This window comes from Mustela nivalis, assembly GCF_964662115.1.
Source record: "Mustela nivalis genome assembly, chromosome: 1".
NCBI lineage: Eukaryota > Metazoa > Chordata > Mammalia > Carnivora > Mustelidae > Mustela > Mustela nivalis.
In genome coordinates, this window is record NC_139020.1 from 71,866,006 (window position 1) to 71,883,253 (window position 17,248).

Genomic DNA, 17,248 nt, shown 5'->3' on the forward strand with positions numbered 1-17,248 from the left:
TTTGACTTTCTCTGTCTGACTTACTTCACTTAGCAAAATATCCTTACGATCCATCTATATTGGGGTGCCTGGGTGGCTAAGTGGGTTAAGCCTCTGCCTTCAGCTCAGGTCATGATCTCCGGGTCCTGGGATTGAGCCCTGCATTGGGCTCTCTGTTCAGTAAGCAGCCTGCTTCCCCCTCTCTCTCTGCCTGCCTCTCTGCTTACTTGTGATCTCTCTCTCTGTCAAATAAATAAAATTTTTTTTTTAAAAAAGGTCCATCTATATTGTCATGAATGTCAGGATTTCCTTATTGATGCTGAATGGTATTTCCAGTGTGTGTATGTATTCATATGCATGCATCCATGTTGTGTGTGTATGTGTGGGTGTACATACCACATTTTTTAAAATTTTTTAGTTTTTATAAACATATATTTTTATCCCTAGGGGTACAGGTCTGTGAATCACCAGGTTTACACACTTCACAGCACTCACCAAAGCACACACCCTCCCCAATGTCCATAATCCCACCCCCTTCTCCCAAACCCCCTCCCCCCAGCAACCCTCAGTTTGTTTTGTGAGATTAAGAGTCACTTATGGTTTGTCTCCCTCCCAATCCCATCTTGTTTCATTTATTCTTCTTCTACCCCCTTAAGCCCCCATGTTGCATCACCACTTCCTCATATCAGGGAGATCATATGATATTTGTCTTTCTCCGCTTGACTTATTTCACTAAGCATGATACGCTCTAGTTCCATCCATGTTGTCGCAAATGGCAAGATTTCATTTCTTTTGATGGCTGCATAGTATTCCATTGTGTATATCTTCTTGATCCATTCATCTGTTGATGGACATCTAGATTCTTTCCATAGTTTGGCTATTGTGGACATTACTGCTATAAACATTCGGGTGCATGTGCCCCTTTGGATCACTACGTTTGTATCTTTAGGGTAAATACCCAGTAGTGCAATTGCTGGGTCATAGGGCAGTTCTATTTTCAACATTTTGAGGAACCTCCATGCTGTTTTCCAGAGTGGCTGCACCAGCTTGCATTCCCACCAACAGTGGAGGAGGGTTCCCCTTTCTCTGCATCCTCGCCAGCATCTGTCATATCCTGACTTGTTGATTTTAGCCATTCTGACTGGTGTGAGGTGATATCTCATTGTGGTTTTGATTTGTATTTCCCTGATGCCGAGTGATATGGAGCACTTTTTCATGTGTCTGTTGGCCATCTGGATGTCTTCTTTGCAGAAATGTCTGTTCATGTCCTCTGCCCATTTCTTGATTGGATTATTTGTTCTTTGGGTGTTGAGTTTGCTAAGTTCTTTATAGATTCTGGACACTAGTCCTTTATCTGATATGTCGTTTGCAAATATCTTCTCCCATTCTGTCAGTTGTCTTTTGATTTTGTTAACTGTTTCCTTTGCTGTGCAAAAGCTTTTGATCTTGATGAAATCCCAGTAGTTCATTTTTGCCCTTGCTTCCCTTGCCTTTGGTGATGTTCCTAGGAAGATGTTGCTGCGGCTGAGGTCAAAGAGGTTGCTGCCTGTGTTCTCCTCAAGGATTTTGATGGATTCCTTTCGCACATTGAGGTCCTTCATCCATTTTGAGTCTATTTTCGTGTGCATACCACATTTTCTTTATCAGGAAATTACCTTTGATAGACATTTGGGTTGTCCATCTGCTGAACACTTACATTGTTTCCATGTCTTGTCTATTGTAAAAAATGCTGCAATAAATATTGGGGTGCAAATATCAATTTGAGATAATGATTTTATTTCCTTCAGATATATACCAGAAATAGAATTCTGGATCATACTACTTTTAATTTTTTGAGGGATCTCTGTAGTCTTTTCCATTGTGGCTGTACAGTTTATATTCCCATATTATTTCTACTCTTTATCTGAGATCTTAGTCACCTGTGGAAAATCTTTGTAACTCTTTCAGTAGGCAAATTCTCTGCTTCATATTCCAATCCTACCTTTTTCAATTTGCATTAAGATAGAGGAGAGAAAAAAAGAAGGGAGAGATGAATTTAATTGTAACTGGCAAGAACCTAAGCTTAGTGTTAGTAGAATTCTCAACTGTTTTAAGGTAGATCCAAGCAAAACCCTTATTTCTTCTTTCTAATGAGTTAAGTCTTATTTTCTCTAAAGTCTCAAAAAATATTCAATATGGCATAATTAGCTCTTTAACTTGTCTTATGTAATTTATTAAAGAAAAAATGAAATGATTCTATATATTTATACTAAGAAATCAATTATTTTCAATTTACCTTTTTCCATTTTATTTTAATGCTTAACAGTCTATTTAACATCAATGTAAACAGACAAATATTTAGAACTTGAAAATAAAAAGAAGAATATTTCTTAAAAAATAAAAATTAAGCCAGTATCTGTCTTTGACAACAAAGCTGACCATTTTAACTACATAGATTTAATTACAAGGAAAGTATATGCATATAAAAATCATGTTGCTCACATTGTACATCCATACTCCAGTGATATCCTACAGATGTTAGTAAAAATATTATCATCCATTGAGTGATAGCCATAACTTTAATGCAAATAGTACACTGGAGAATTTTTAGAACAGAGCACACATACACATTGAATGGTCTTCTGATTATACTGTTTCTTTTGGATATGTGTGTATGTCTATGTGATTTTTAGATATTTATAGTGTTTAGATAAGGACCAAGCAATTGAAGATAAGCAGAATTTCTTTGAAACACACAAGAAAAGAATTTTTAATTGAATTTTCAGTCTAACAGGAAAACTAGATGAAGATTTCTCCAATTTCAGCAAAAAGGTGTAGAACACTTCTCAGGCAGAAAGTGCTCTCCTGAGTGACCCAGTGTTGGCCTTTACTGCAGGAATAGATTTGTTTTGGTAGACTGCTGTAGCCAGCTACCTGCAGAGAGAAGGGAATCCTAGTAGAGAGAATTCTTAATACAGTAGTTAAATATTCTTTCATTTGGGTGAAGTTTCCCATATGGTATTCTCTTATTTTCAGCATAATTTATAGACTTTTAATTTTAGAATGCTTTATTTCAAAATAAGTAAAATAATTTTGAAATCAACTTGAGAATTTTATATCCTTTGATAAAAGTTTTAATCTATTCAAATAAAACAAGTCCACTCTGGAATGGCTGAGAACAATATGTAAAATGAATGAGAAAAGAAAATAGAGCAGAGTGTACCAGATGTTTTTCATGTGTTGGGTGTACATATATCTTTCTTTTTTAGCTTCTAGTTGCAGATTGAGCGCAACGTACCTCATTTTATTCACAATAGATGGCTATGCATCATCTATTCACATATGGATATCATCTCTCTCAAGATTTATTGAAATAAAAAGATAGGAAAGCACAACATGGTATATAGGCTGAATTCTCTATAAGCCAATGTGAATTATGTAGTTAGATGCTCTCTTCAAGGGATTTCTTATCACTGTCTCACTGGGTAGTGTATGGATTAATTAGTTAAAGTTTGAAGGCTCTTTGAAGTAGAAAACACTATGCAAGTGCTAAGCATTATCGTGGTAACTCGAAAGTGAGGCACAGTGATTTGCAACCTCATCAGCCCTTTGAAATGTGTGTCTAGCCCGATTCACAGTTTTCTCTTCAGTGTTTTATGGATTGGAAAGTTCTTATCAGATTTTGAAGATGAAACATGTTCTATTGAAATCACACTAATCGGCACAATCTTTTTTTCCATGTATTTAGTAACTTCATGTTTCTCAAAATGAAAGGAAATTTGAAATGATTCTGAAGATAGTTTTATAAAGCATGATTTTGACATTCATTACAACTCTTGTATTATCATTAGATTGGCTAAGCTGTAGTTCTCTTAATTAGTGCAACCAAAGTCTAGTTCATTTGCATGAAGGTAGCTATTTCCATCTTTTATGGTAAAGACTTTAAAAGAGGCAAGCATTCAGTTTCCAAAATCTTATATAGATTTTATTGGCATATTTCAATCATTTCTCACTGTAATAATGCCAATTCTGAAGTGTTATTTATTATATTTCTTAAGAAGAGGCTTTAAATAGTTAAATATAGTAATTATTCTGCATACACTTTTCACTTTCCTTCTACTCTATGATTGTATATGGTAATGTGTCAAGAACAGTGATATGCTGACTATATGTTTTATTTCATATTTCATATTAATAAAAAGTTTTTCTTTGATGAAGTACCACATTTGCCAGTTTTCCTTTTTTGAACCCCTTGGAAATGGCAATGAAGTTATGGAATTTTTTTAAGCAAAGTAGATTTGTAACAAGCTGATTCCAAGTTTAACTTGATATTGTTCTTTATGAAATTATTTTGTTTTTTAAAAACGTAAAATACAAATAGTATAATAAATATATATTTAACTCCACCCAGAAGTAGCTGTTAATGCATACCTTGTTCTTTTTGCATTACATTCAGTTATAGTTGTAGTATTGTCTTCTTAGATCCATTACTTTGCTGTGTCCTGTGGTGCCATCATTATGAAACTTAGGTTTAACTTTACCTTCACGCTTTCATGGTTTCATTGGAATATATAGGTTTTGAATAATACTAGTATTTTCTGAGTTTTTAATGTATGTGAATATTTTTATAAGGCACTTATCATTGCATTATTTTTTTCCATGTAATATCCTTGTTGAGAGCTATGCATATCCTGTAGATCCCAGTCTGCTGTATTCTGTCTTGTTCCATAATGAGTTTACCTAAGTGTTGTGATGAAAAACCTTCTTCATGCTTCCAGGTATACATGTATAAGAATTTCTGATGAATATGTAGAAAAGGAATAGCTAGATTGCAGGATATATATGATTTCAGTTCGGGAAAGATCAAACAACCTCATTTGTGCCCAGGAGAGCTATTTAACTATTACTCTTGTCCACACATCCTGATGTGTGGCTTAGCATCTCTCCTGGATTTTTCTTTTTCAAATGAAGTATTATCACAAATTGCATTGATAAAAACTAGTGTAGTTTTGTTTAAACTAGTTTTTAAAAACTAGTGTAGGTTTGTTAAATGTCCATGATGTGTATTTCTTGCAGGTTTTGTCACAGCTGTATTAGAATACTAGGTGAAGAACATGTTAAGAGTTCTATGCTTAATAAGGGGTTAAATGTGAAAATTGGCTCTATTTTTCTGATCCATTTCAACTAAAACATAGTTAATGCCTCATTTTCTAGGACAATGTGCAGAATTCTGGATGATAAAACAATGCGTACTGAGTTGTTGGGTCAGTATACTGGCTAGGGACAACTAAACTCCTTCCAATCTTGCATGATAGTGGTGGAAATATTGGACAGAGTTTTTTATGCCATCTGCTTAACTAAAACTACCAGGCAACTGTATGGTGGGGTTTAGGGCCAATAAAGGTATTAGAGGGTTGAGTCTATGTGAATAAGGTTCAGGGAATGGAAGCTGAGAGCACAGAGAGTGGTTAATTGATCTTACAGCGGTTTTGTCATCCTTAAATACCTACAACTATTTGTTTATTGGGTTGGTTGGTAATGATTACTTATTTTGAAATAATGTTTCACCAGTGGGTTAAAACAATAAAAGTGCATGTTTAGTTGAACATTGAATACTGAATTTCTCTTTCAAGAAAGTGTATGGAAACCATAAACTTTGTACAATGCATCTGTTGGACTTTTCTAGCAGTTCTTGGGCTCTGGGGCTGTAAAGTTGAGTAGTCTCATGAAATTCAAAAGATAAAAAGCTAGGGAGAAGATAGTTATTTTAAAAGTTAATAGTTACATTAAGAAAACTGCCTGAAGATACCATTTTCACAGGCTTAATATGTGAACTGGAGAAAGTGTTCATCATTTTGAGAACCATGGTTTTTCATTTAGATCAAATTGCTGTTTTCTGAAACAAATCATGTTCATTTATTATTCCAAATCTTTTTTCACTTATGAAATATGTGGCAATGCTGTTAATACGTTACCTCCATTAGCAGCAGAGGAAATTCACAAGCAGTTGAATGTTGTCAGTTAGGTATTTCACACAGAAAATCAGATCTAAAAACGCTTCAGTTGAACATCCAATTTATGGAAACAGAGCTTTGGAAGTTTATTCTGATAGAAATGAAACATTTGATAGTATTCTAAATGTTTTAAGAAAATCATTCTATAAAAGTAAACATGGTTGATAAGTCTTGGTGAGAACATGAATTATCTTTGGAAAACACTGTGGATAATTTTATAAAAAGTCAATGATAAACTGCATTAAAAGAAATACAATTTTCCAGAAAAGAATAAAAAATAATTACAACTAACACATCACTTTAAGTATACAAATATGTTCCAGAATAACTATTCTACTTGCTATTTTTTCTATTTTTAATTTTTAAATAAGTAAGTTATTTTTATTTTGCTTCAAGGTATATGATTATGATTTCAAATTTTTGAAAAGTTTTATTTTCAAAAACAATTTTTGAAGAGAGTTACTAATAAGACCATCAATGTAATAAAAACAATTTGTCAGTCAGTAAATATAAAAACAAATATTAAGTATCACATAATTTGTTTACCTCAGTATACTGTTTTATTCTAAAAACCTCACAGTTTGACAATACATTTTTATAGTCACCCTAGTTTCACTGGACATGACTAAATTACTCTATGGATTGATGCAACAAATTTATTCCTTATTATCAATTGGTATTGTTCTAAAAGTTGTCATAATGATGGCAACTTTCCTTCAATAATGAAGGAAAGGTGGAACTTAGTGTGGTTTTGAGTTGTATCTTCCTAATTCTTAATGAGTTTCAATATCTTGTCATTTTTTATTGGCCATTAGAATTTTCTCTTTTTGTTTGTCTACCTCCTTTTTTCTATTAGGTTAAGTTGTCTTATTTTCTTGTGGATTTTTAAGAGTTTTTTTTTTATATTTGGGAGATACTATTATTTTTTCCATATAGATATAGATATTTTAAGAGTTTATTTATTTATTTGACAGACAGAGATCACAAGAAGCAGGCTTTCTGCAGAGCAGAGAGGCCGATAAGGGGCTTGATCCCAGGACCCCGGGATCATGACCTGGGCCGAAGGCAGAGACTTTAACCCACTGAGCCACTCAGGTGCCCCTCCATATATACTTTTAATAATGGAGTCTCATCTGGAGTTTCACAGGCACCCAAGGTAAATTTTGGAATGCATGATCTGAAGGTTCTCAAAAAGCCAACTCAGAAGTTATTCTAGGATAATGGTAACTTCAAATGAATTAAAGTATTTTGCCATTTCAACAAAATGTATTTAAAGATATTCATTAAAAAGCTATAAAGCACTTAATGCTATCATAAAAATGCATTTAAATGGCTGTTTCAAAAAATCCGCTGTCCTCATAGAAAGAACCTACTTATTAAATGTTGATTACTTATCTCCTGGATGATCTACTAAATATTTTACAATTGCCTTTTGTATTAAATAACCCCTTAGTGTGTTTGATAAAAACCCAGGTTCTTCAAGTCCTATTTCACATCACTGAGTCAGAATTTCCAAAGAAATTTCATCAAACTCTGGATTTTTAAAAAGACCTGTCATTTTTACCTTTGAGAAAGTTTGGGAAACTCTACTCTGACACAAATAGCAAAAACAATGGAAAACAAGTTAAGAGTCAGAAAGAAATACCATATTCTCTTTCCAGCCTGCTCCTTCCCTAATCATCTGCCTTCATTTTCTTTCTCAATCTCGGTAAATAATGCTCCAGGCATCCAGCATTTCATGAGAGTCAGAAATCTGTTGGTTTGCAATTTAGCAAAGAGTAAGAAAACTATTTCTGAACATTTTCCTTGAGAGCATAAAATTTCTGGCTACATACTCATGTGCCAGTTAATGCTTATTTCTTGCTATAAAATAGCAGTATTTAACAAAAATGTTTTGTCACTGTGGCCAAATAACCTCTGTAAATATTCCACTGCAACTAAGATTATATTGAAAATTTGGAGAATGACATTTTGAATTCCAGATATTCAAGGGCTGCAAAAAAGCAGCTTGAGATAAAAGAAGCTATAATGAGAAGGGTTCTTACTCTTATTAACTTCTAAATTGTTTTGTGTTGAAGTAGATGTACAGGTATTGGATGAACAGGTAGGTCACTGAAGGATAACTGTAGTTGGAGTTGTGAAAGCTTTGGGGAGATTGCACAAGGTAAGATCTCCACAGGAAATTTAGACCTTGGCTCAGCTGGGAGATTTTGAAGACAAGGATATTTCTGACTCTTCATTGATTCTCGAGCAGGCTCTTACGGGGAGATAGCACAATATTGTGAGAAAAGACCAATTTTGTAGTCAGATAACAGACTTTGAGAAGTTAGCTAACTGTTTTAAGTCTCAGATTTCAGGTTTGGGAAATGTGTTAGAAGTATCTACTACCAGAGAGGGTGGTTATAAAACGTATATAATAAAATAATGGCAATTGATTATATTTGCCCTATACTTGTCCTTAAAACAAAGGCCCCATTTAACTTAGTTACTCTGTATAGCTTAGCATGGGCATCTTTAGGAAACACCTTCCTGCTGATGAAGAAAAGAATAGTTATTCTGGTAAAATAGGGTACTTAGACCAACATTGACTTTTCAGGACTCCAGCTGTTCTGTAAGGAAATTGACATGACTTGCAAAAAAAGTGGATAATTGTGGGTTATTTAGGAGATGGTTATCATTTACTATGCCTGTACAGTTCTCAGAGGGGACATAGAGTTTTCACCGAAGAGTAAGATGAAAAGGAGGAAGAGTCACTGGAAAACCTTGCTTCAAGGATGAATCCTCTAAATTTCTAGTGTGGAATACTGGGTGTCAGGTGCTGCTAACTTCTGAGCTAGAGGAGTACCATAGGAGGACACATGCTTTATGGGCAAGGTAAAAGGACTTGTGCTGATATGTAGACATGCAAAGTAGAAAATTTTACATGTCCCATCTGGCAATCAGAGCAAAAATCCAGCCTGGAACGTAACTTTGTTAGTGGTTAACAGAGACAGTGTTTAAAGCTTCAAGAATGCGTACACTTAGGAAGGAAATAAAAGAGAATCCATCATTAAGACCTAGCAATTCCAACATCTAGAGATTTGGTAGATGAGCCAACAAAATACAAATAAAGTTCATGTTAAAATAAATGTAAAATGATATCACTAAGAGATATTAAGATAGCCTATTAGCGATTGAGAGCATAGTATAATTTATAGATTATCTTTGATCAGGTATTCAAATGTAAAACAATGAAATCCCTTACATGCTTGAAGTAAATATATAAAATGAAATTATTTTTAATGTCAATATTTTATAAGCCAAAATTAAATCTTTATCATAAATTCTATTAGATGTGTTCTATTATTTCCTTCCTTCTTTATTTGTATGTCCTATAAATGCACTATACAGGGACTTCTCCTAACCCAATTAAAGTTTTATTTAATATTCCCTGTCTGCTTTTAATATGTGCAACACCACATTCCTCAGCAGAGAGGAAATGCAGAATTTGAGATGTTAAACTTAAAACACCTTTGCTTTTTAGGGTTGGGCTTCTGAAATGTGTTTTACTTAGGGATTCTCATCAGATCTTGAATTTTCAGGTTTCTGTGATTGCTTCTCCAAAATAATCAGTGTCTGAAGGTGATGACTACAATAAAATTAAAATTATGCAGGCTTTTGAGAAAATTATGTGTAAGAGAATTCCAAGCTCTTAAATTTGAGTCCTTAATAGCATTGTTTTCCTCTGAGTTCTCCACTCACTTTCTTGAGAATTTCAATCCTTTTCTTCCCCTCAGACAAGATAATACAACGAAGAACATTGTTAAGCTTGAGATTCTTATCCATAAAATTAAAGACTGCAGAAAAATTTTAAAAATTCAATCATTCCATGAATTCTCCATATGGAATTTTGTCAGAATGTAACTATGAAGTGGTTAAATTTTACCTGAGTGTCTTTGCCCCTCTTTCTTCCTTGTGTACCTTTTCCTTTCCCTGGGCACCTAGTGCCTGAGTGTGGTTCACCATCAATGCATAGATTAATTTAGGGAGAGGCGTTGTTTCTAGTATATTAAAATTTCTTAATCATTACTGGGTTATATTACTCTCCATATTTATTTAGGCTCTTTTATTTCTTTTAATAAAGTCTCATGATTTTCCTTGAAAGACACGTATAATTTTCCCTAGGTTTATTCCGGTATATCTGATAATTTTTTTCTTCTTAATAGTATCAATTAAAATTTACCCTACTTCTTGGTGTAAACAATTACAATTTATATTTGTCCATTAATCTTGTTCAATTACACTGAACTCTTATTCATGCTAGTAACTTATTTTCACCTTTTTTTCCCTGTGTGAGTAATCATATCTTCTGCAAATAATTCGTTTCTTCCTTTCCTTTTATATAACTTTTTACTGTTATATTATATTTTTAATGTTATATTTATTAGGAATTCCAAAACAGTGTTGAATAGAAATGCTGATACTGGGAATCTTTGTTTTGTTTTGCTTTTTAAAATAAAAAGTTCTTAAAGCTTCATCATTAAGGTGTGCTGTTTTGTGTGAGATAGTAGTAGGAACATCATATGGTAAGGAAATTCTCATGTAATTCTAACTTGCTAAGGTTACTTATTTGATTTGATTTTAACACAAAGGGGTGTTGAATTTTATCAAAGGCTCTTTTCCCGGGCGCCTGGGTGGCTCAGTGGGTTGGGCCGCTGCCTTCGGCTCAGGTCATGATCTCAGGGTGCTGGGATCGAGTCCCGCATCGGGCTCTCTGCTCAGCAAGGAGCCTGCTTCCCTCTCTCTCTCTCTGCCTGCCTCTCCATCTACTTGTGATTTCTCTCTGTCAAATAAATAAATAAATAAAACCTTAAAAAAAAAAAACGCTTTTTTCCTGCATCGACTGAAATGGCAACTTTACTTTTTCTCTATTTAATGTAATAAAAGTATATGATTAAATTTTGTAAAGTGTGCTTATCTTAAAACTGTTCCTCCATTGGCTGTGGAGAGGAGCACCTTAAAGAAGAACTATGTGTATTTTGTTTATTGCATTTAGTTTGACACTGGTATGTTTTAGATACCGATTCCAACTCTTTAATGGTTCTAAGTTTGATTTTCCCATTTCTTACGAGTTACTTTTGACAATTTTTTTAATTGTTCATTTCAACCTTTACAATTCATCATTCCTGAAGTTCATAGCATATTTTTAAGATATATAAAAATATCTCATGATTGTCTCTTTTGTCATTCATTCCTAAATTTGCCTTTGTATTTTATTTTCCTTTTTCTTCTATACGTTTGCCTGAGAAGCATCTCTTTCATTAGCCTTTTCAAAGAAGCAGCTCTGATTCTCTTGATTTTCTCTTTGTTTTCCATTTCTGTAATTTTAGTTCCTCTATGTATTATTTCCTTCTTTCTGCTTACTCTATTATTATTTTTATATATTTTTGAATGGGGATATAAATAGTTCATGAATTTTCAGTCCATTTTTTTCCTTCTAATATATTCCCTTAAAGCCTCCAAGTGGACTCTTTTCTGGCTCATCCACATAGTGTAAGTTGAGCTAAAGAGTGTTTTTTTTTGTTTGTTTGTTTCTTTGTTTTTTGTCCCATGTCTCTAAATATTTTCCTGCGTTCTTCTTAGTTCTAGGTTTAGTTTGGCATTCTGTCTAGGTACACTTTGGTGTTAGTTTGTTGTTAACTTAATCTGCTTTTCACTTACTGTGCTTTTGAGACTGAATATTAGTATACTTTATTTATTCTCATTTCTCAGTGAGTGCTTCCTTGAGCCTTGCCTCTCACCTCTTTTCTCTATTTACCTCTTCTGGAATTCCCATTTAACTGATAGTAGACTCGTCATTCTCTCCTACATGACTCCTTAATCTCCTGTTTTTATTTTCTATTTCTGACACTGTGGCATTCTAAAAATTTTCCCTGGATTATTTTCTAGTTTTTTATTCTGTCTTCATCTTTGTCTAATTTTATCTTTATCCTGTTCATCCACTTGTTTTGGATGTTATTTAGGTGATTTTTAAATCTATCTGTTCTTTTTTTAATGTCTTATTATTTTCCTACTTTAACAATTACTTCAAAAAATCATTCTGATCCTAATTTCTTATTATCTTTCAGTTTATCATTCCATCATCAAATACTTGCTATTGTAGAAGGCTGACCACAATTTGTTTAAATTTCCTCATAATGGATTTGCACATATCATGAAACCTAAACTATCATCATCACTTATAAGATAAAACTTCCTTTTTATATTCTTTTTTTTTTAAAGATTTTATTTATTTATTTGACAGAGAGAGATCACAAGTAGGCAGAGAGAGAGAGGAGGAAGCAGGCTCCCTGCTGAGCAGAGAGCCTGATGTGGGACTCGATCCCAGGACCCTGAGATCATGACCTGAGCCGAAGGCAGCGGCTTAACCCACTGAGTCACCCAGGCGCCCCCTTTTTATATTCTTAATAAAAATAAAGCCAGCTACTGATTTCCAGATATCCAAAGGTGTGAAAAATGCCTCTAAATATGAGTAAGTATGACAAAGATACATCCTTTTGTGTTGTTTATGTCCTGAATAGTGAATTCTCCTTTAGCAAGGACTTGTGTACGTGTGTGTGTGTGTGTGTATGTGTGTGTGTGTATGATGGTCATCTGTGTGGCTACTCTGTGGGAGCATTTTTCCAGAGTGGTTTTCATGTCCTTAAACCAAAATCCCTTGGAACTATGCTGACTGGAGACTAATTTTTACATGAATTTCTGTACTTGAAATTTCCTGGATCATGTAGGTGATTTAAATTTGATCTTAAAATCACAAGGCTGAGACCTACTCCCTGGAATTCTCAGGGACTTTATTTTCTTTTTCTCCTGAGAATCAAATGCAGAGATAAACAGAACCACATGCAATCTCACTTCTTGCAGATCCCAAGGTCTCTCCTGTCCCATGTGGACCTTGAAATTCATGCCTGTTAATTCTCCAAGGCAACAAACCTCCCTACTTCCCAGAGCAGACCTCAGATCAGTTCTTCATTCTTAGATCTTCTCATTGGTTCCTCTTTAAGTCCAGGTTCCAAGAACTTTCTTTTAGTATCAGTGAGTTCAGTACTCTTTTAAATATTGTCCTTTAACCTCCTATTTCTAATTGATTATAATATAAATTTGTAGATTGCCTAGCTGTGCAATACCAGCTAAGCAGTTTGTTTATTTTATAATGGATACCAATCAGGATACATAAACATATGTACATAGTCTACTGCTATATATATTTTATTATATATAAAATATATATGTATTATATATAAAATATATGTATGTATTATATATAATATATGTATATATAAAATATATATATGTGTGTGTGTGTGTGTGTGTGTGCATATGTACATATATATTAAAGCAGTCTCATGCCCACTACAGAGCCCAACACAGGACTTGAACTCACAACCCTAAGATCATGACCTCAGCCCAAACCAAGAGTTGGATGCTCAACCGACTGAGCTATAAAGGTGCTCCTAAATTTTCTCAACTGCTATTGGTGTATTTTAATGTCTTTAACATTCCTCAAAAAATTCACAGTGATATTCTTTTTCCATTTGGATCCATTTTCATCTGTTTCCATTTCCATTTATTCTCTGAGTTTTGTTTTTAGTTTTTATTTCCCATCTTCTTTCTTTGAGCCATTGTTACTGATCTTTCATTTTGTTTCAATGAGGCCATCTTTCTTTAATGTTTTAGATTTTAGCATGAAATATTTGCCGTTTTTTATTTGTTTCATGATATAATTCTTTTCTGTATTTTTATGTTGTTGTTTATATTATTGATAGTCTTCCCTTTTCTTTTCTCATATCCTTAAAGAGCTTCTTTGTTGGTTACTTTATGCTAAGTACTAATCTTTCATGGGTTCATCGTTCTGAGGTGATCTGTGCTGTGATAAATGGTGTAGGGAAGTGGCCAAGAGAATGAGCTGGGAGAGAACACTTTCTCTTCTATACTCAGAACTTGGAGTTTGTTTTTTCCTTAGGTTATAAGAATGTTCACAGGCACTATCAAAGAAGTCCCAGGTCTTAATCTTTCTGTGGACTAGGTTCTTTCCAGGTGTCTTATATCAGTAATTGTGTGATTACTTCTCCCGGTATTGATTTTCCTAAAAAACAACAACTGTTTCCTGCAAACATGTCAGCGCTGAACTATTCCTCATGCAATCCCAATCCTGTGTTACTCTGCTAAATCCCACAAGACTTAAAACATGTCATGCAGGGATGTCTGAGTGGCTCAGCTGGTTAAGCATCTGCCTTCAGCTCAGGTCATGATCCCAGGGTCCTGGGATGGAGTTCCACATCAGGCTTCGTGCTCATCAGGGAGCCTGCTTCTCCCTCTGCTTTTGTCTGCAGCTCCCCTGCTCATGTTCTCTCTCTCTCTCTCTGACAAATAAGTGAATAAATAAAATCTTAAAAACAAAACAAAACAAAACAAAAATGTGTTATGCATCCCACCTGGCATACCAAGACCTGGATGTTCTGGGGAAGGAGATGTTCTTTATATAACTTAAAGAATGCTGCTTTTTTTTTTTTTATTAACATATAATGTATTATTTGTTTCAGGGGTACAGGTCTTTGAATCAACAGTCTTACACAATTCACAGCACTCACCATAGCACATACCCTCCCCAATGTCCATCATCCAGCCACCCCATCCCTCCAACCCACCTCCCCTCCAGCAACCCTCAGTTTGTTTCCTGAGATTAAGAGTCAAAATAAGTCAATCAGAGAAAGACAATTATCATATGATCTCACTGGTATGAGGAGTTTAAGAAACAAAGCAGAGGATCATAGGGAAAGGGAAGGAAAAATGAAACAAGATGAAACCAGAGAGGGAGAATGATGCCTTCTTGAGAAGTAATTTGCCCTCCATTTGATGTCTGCAAGTATATAACTGAGCACTGCTCTGAATGTGTCTTTTTTGCCACTGCTGGTAGCCTTACGGTTCAGGATCAGTGCAAGGGCAAGCAGTGGCTTACCTACCCCTCCTCACCTACTGTAACACATGCAAACTAAGTAACAACAGAGGGCTGACTATGCAAACGCAGCTGTATGACATGCCCTTTAGCATCTTATGTATATCCAAACCATTATGAGGTTTCAGGAAAGCATTCAAGTTTAGCCCTCAGAGATTTCTTAGTTTTCTTATATTTCTTAGAGATTTCTTAGTGGCCCTGTTAAGACATTTTTTACCTCTGTTGGAAAATGATTTTACTTTCTCTTGATGATTCTTATTCTGTATATGTTTATTTTTTCTAGATAAAAGAACAAGATTGAAATATTTTTTTATAAATTCTTACATGAAAATAAGCCTCTAAATCACTTAAAAATATATATGTAAGGTCATATGTTGGCTCCTTTTTATTATAAACATAACTTGTTCTATTGAATTTTGCTTTTTTGATACTTTGCAGATATTGCATTTTTATAAACTGAAAAACAACTTCTGGTATCCTGCATCAAAAAAGTCTATTAATGCATTTTTCTAATGATATTCACTCATTCATATGTGTACATTTTGGTAATTCTCATAGTATTTCAAAATTTTTCATTATTATTTGTTTGTTATGGTGACCTGTGATCCGTGATCTTTGATGTTGCTCTTAAAACTGTTTGGGGCATCACTCCCTGTGTCCATGTAAGATGGTGGACTTAGTCCACAAATGTTTGTGTTCTGACGCTCCACCAACTGGCCTACATCCTGTCTCTCACCCTATCCTTGGGCCTCCCTATTCCCTGAGACACAAAACTATTCCATTTAGGCCAATTAATTAATAATCCTACAATGGCCTCTAAGTCCTTATGTAAAAGGAAGAGTTACACCATTCTCATTTTTAAGTCAGAAGCTAGAAATCACTAATATTAGTGAGGAAGGCATGTTGAATGCTGAAATAGAGTAAAAGGTAAAACTTCTATGCCAACAGTTAGCTGAGTTGTGAATATAAAGGAAAAGTTCTTGAAGGAAATGAAAAGTGCTTATACCAAAGCTGACTCCAGAAAACGGTCCTAACTCTTGTCAGTTCTATGAAGGTTGAGAGAGGTGAGGAAGTAGCAGAAGAAAAGTTTGAAGCTAGCAGATGTCACTTTATGAGGTTTAAGGAAAGCAGCCATTTCCATAATAAAAGGTGCAACATGAAGCAGGAAGCGCTGATGTAGAAGTTGCAGCAACTTATCCAGAAGGTCTTTAAGCTGAGGTGATGAACAAAGCTGCCTACACTAAGCAATATATTTTCAATGTATAGGAAAGAGCATTCTTGTGGAAGATGCTGTAATCTAGGACTTTCATAGCTAGAGAGAAGTCATTGCCTGGCTGGCAAAGGACAGCAGTCAAAGAACTGACTCTTTTGTTAGGGACTAAGAAACTTGGTGACTTTAAGTTAAAGCCAGTTGGCACTGACCATTCAGAATATCCTAGGCTCTTTAAGAATTCTGCCAAATCTATACTGCTTGTGCTCTAAAATGGAACTACAAAGCCTGGATGACAGTATGTTTGTTTACATAATAGTTTACTCAACATCTTAAGTCCCTACTGAGATACACTGCTCAGAAAAAAAGATTCATTTCTAAGTGTTACCGGTCATGGACAATGTGCCTGAACGCCCAAGAACTCTAATGAAGATGTATAATGAGGTTAATGGTGTTTTCATACCTGTTAACACAGCATCCATTCTGTGGCTCTTGGGCCAAGGAGTAATTTTCACTTTAAGTCTTATTATTTAAGAAATAACATTTCATATTTATCATAGGTAGTGATTCCTCTTGGGGATCTGGACAAAGGAAATTGAAAACCTTCTGGAAAGGATTCACCATTCTAGATGCCAGTAAGAACATCTGTGACTCATGGGAAGAGGTAATATTAACATGAACAGGAGTTTGGAAGAAGTTGATTTCAACTCTCACAGAGGACTGTGAGGGGTTCAAGGCTTCACTGGAGGAAGTGACTGGAGGTGTGGTGGAAATAGCAAGGGAACTCACTTAGAAGAGGAGCCTGAAGATGGGAATGAATTGTTGCCATCTTATGATAAAACATTAAGGGCTGAGTTCCTTCTTATAAATGAGCAAAAAAAAAAAAAAAAAAAAATGATTCCTTGAGGTGGGATCTCCTCCTGGTGAAGAAGCTATGAAAATTGTTAAAATGACAAAAAAGGATTTAAAATTTTACATGAATTTAGTTGATAAAGCAGTGTCAGGGTTTGAGAAGATTGACTCCAATTTTGAAAGAAATGTTACTGTTGGTAAAATGCTATCAAATGACATCGC

At 34.6% G+C, this 17,248-nt stretch overlaps 1 long non-coding RNA gene across 2 annotated transcripts in view; it reads left to right on the forward strand.

The window, feature by feature from the left end:
• The window catches only part of LOC309854363, a 470,028-nt gene that overhangs the window by 66,030 nt on the left and 386,750 nt on the right, over positions 1-17,248 (forward strand). For both annotated transcript variants that reach the window (XR_014306183.1, XR_014306184.1), the window contains exon 2: positions 16,735-16,838. This is a non-coding gene — a long non-coding RNA (uncharacterized lncRNA). The remainder of the gene's footprint in view (positions 1-16,734; positions 16,839-17,248) is intronic.